General features: G+C 46.1%; 1 long non-coding RNA gene across 4 annotated transcripts in view; it reads left to right on the top strand.

Annotated features, from left to right (window-relative positions):
- The window catches only part of LOC108444766, a 3,053-nt gene extending 951 nt beyond the window's left edge, over positions 1-2,102 (top strand). For 3 of the 4 annotated variants that reach the window (XR_001859447.1, XR_001859448.1, XR_001859446.1), the window contains exon 3: positions 168-2,102. This is a non-coding gene — a long non-coding RNA (uncharacterized LOC108444766). Of the gene's footprint in view, positions 1-53; positions 74-167 lie in introns of all 4 variants that reach the window. The other variant, XR_001859449.1, reaches the window with a different exon arrangement.
- The last annotated feature ends 439 nt before the right edge of the window (positions 2,103-2,541 follow it).

The following is a 2,541-nucleotide window of genomic DNA, read 5'->3' as shown; positions in this document are numbered from 1 at the left end:
TGTGCGCCCAGCTGCTGCCATGTGTGCCCAGGTGTACTCAGGTGTGTGCCCAGGTGTGCCCAGGTGTGCCCAGGTGTACCCAGGTGTACTCAGGTGTACTCAGGTGTGTGCCCAGGTGTGCCCAGGTGTACCCAGGTATACTCAGGTGTGTACCCAGGTGTGCCCAGGTGTGCCCAGGTGTGCCCAGGTGGGGTTTGAGTGCCCAGGTGGGGTTTGAGTGCCCAGCTGTGCCCAGCTGTGCCCAGCTGTGCCCAGGTGGGGTTTGAGGTTCTCAGCTGTGCCCAGGTGGGGTCCGATGGGGGGGCCGAGACTTCCATGGAATTTTTCGGCGTTTCCTGCTTGGGGAATCTCGAGGCTCCCGACGGAGTTTTTTGGGCTGCCCCGGTGGAATTTTGGGGGTTTTGATGGAATTTTTGGGGTTTTTGATGGAATTCTGGGGTTTTCGGTGGGGTTTTGGATGTTCCCAGTGGAATTCTTACGGTTTTTTGGTGGGATTCTGGACTTTCCCGATGGAATTTTGGGGGTTTTGATGGAATTTTGGAGGTTCCCAGTGGAGTTTTGGGGTTTTTTGATGGGATTTTGAAGGTTCCCGATGGAATTTTGGGGGTTTTTGATGGGATTTTGGAGATTCCCAATGGAATTCTGGAGCTCTTGGTGGGATTTTGGAGGTTCCCGATGGAATTTTGGGGATTTTGGTGGGATTTTGGGGGCTCCTGATGGAATTCTGGGGTTTTTGCTGGGATTTTTGGGTCTGGTGCCAGAATTTTGGGTTCCCAGAAGATTTTTTGGGGTTCTTAATGGAATCTCTGGGGTCCAGGTGGAAATTTGGGGGGTTCCTAGGTGGCATTGTGCCTTCCCAGATGGAATTTTGAGGTTCCTGATGGAATTTTGGGAACTTTTGCATCGACTTTTGGGATTCTTGATGGAGTTTTGAGGTTGTCGATGGAATTTTGGGGATTTTTGGGTGGAATTTTGGGGTTCGTGATGAAGTTTTGAGGTTCTTGATGGAATTTTGGGGGTTTTGGGTGGAATTTTGGGGTTCTTGGTGGAGCTTTGAGGTTCTTGATGGAATTTTGGGGGTTTTGGGTGGAATTTTGGGATTCTTGGTAGAGGGTTGAGGTTCTTGATGGAATTTTGGGGGTTTTGGGTGGAATTTTGGGATTCTTGGTAGAGTTTTGTGGCTCTCGATGGAATTTTGGGGGTTTTGGGTGGAATTTTGGGATTCTTGATGGAGTTTTGAGGTTGTCGATGGAATTTTGGAGATTTTTGGGTGGAATTTTGGGATTCTTGGTGGAGCTTTGAGGTTCTTGACGGAATTTTGGGTGGAATTTTGGGATTCCTGATGGAGTTTTGAGGTTCTGGATGGAATTTTGGAGATTTTTGGGTGGAATTTTGGGATTCTTGGTGGAGCTTTGAGGTTCTTGATGGAATTTTGGGTGGAATTTTGGGATTCTTAATGGAGCTTTGAGATTCTTGATGGAGTTTTGGGGAGTTTTGGGTGGAATTTTGGGGTTCCTGATGGAGTTTTGAGGTTCTGGATGGAATTCTGGGGAATTTTGGGTGGAATTTTGGATTGCTGATGAAGTTTTGTAGCTCTCGATGGAATTTTGGGTGGAATTTTGGGATTCCTGATGGAGTTTTGAGGTTCTGGATGGAATTTTGGGGATTTTTGGGTGGAATTTTGAGGTTCTTGATAGAATTTTGGGGGGTTTTGGGTGGAGTTTTTCAGTTCTTGGTAGAACTCCGAGGTTCCGGAGGGAATTTTTTGGGTTCCCGAGGGAATTTTTGGGGTTCTCGGGTGGAATTTTAGGCTCCCGGTGCAATTTTTGAGCTTCCAGGTGAAAACTTTGGGATTTGTGATGGGATTTGGGGGTTCCCGATGGGATTTTGGGGGGGTTTGGGGTGGAATTTCAACATTTTGGGTGGAATTTCGGGGGTCCCAGTGGGAATTTTTGGGGGGTTTTTTAACCCTTTTTGCTCCTTCTCTCTCTGCTGTCCCGGAAGGACCCTGGGTAAGTCCCACGCCCCTTTTTTGGGGGGGACTCCACTCCCAAAGTTCCCATTTTTTTCTCCTAAAATTCCCTTTTTTCCCCCTAAAATTCACAGGGTTTTTTCCCTGAAAATTTTCATTTTTTTTCCCTTAAAATTCCCATTCTTTCCCCCTAAAATTCCCATTTTTCCCCCCAAAATTCCCGTTTTTTCCCCCCCAAAATTCCCATTTTTTCCCTGAAAATTCCATTTTTTTTCCCTTAAAGTAGTTCCCATTCTTTCCCTCTAAAATTCCCATTTTTCCCTCTGAAATTCCCATTTTTTCCCCGTAAAATTCCTATTTTTCTCCCCAAAATTCCTGTTTTTTCCTCCTAAAGTTCCCATTTTCTTCCCCCTAAAACTCCCATTTTCTCCTGAATTTCCCATTTTTCCCCCTAAAATTCACGGGTCTTTTTCCCTGAAAATTTTATTTTTTTTCCATTAAAATTCCCATTCTTTCCCCCTAAAATTCCCATTTTTCCCCCAAAAATTCCTGTTTTCCCCCCCTCCCCC

This window comes from Corvus brachyrhynchos, unplaced genomic scaffold, assembly GCF_000691975.1.
Source record: "Corvus brachyrhynchos isolate BGI_N302 unplaced genomic scaffold, ASM69197v1 scaffold132, whole genome shotgun sequence".
Lineage (NCBI taxonomy): Eukaryota > Metazoa > Chordata > Aves > Passeriformes > Corvidae > Corvus > Corvus brachyrhynchos.
Note: the sequence above shows the minus strand (reverse complement) of the source record. Positions and strands in the feature narration are given on the sequence as shown.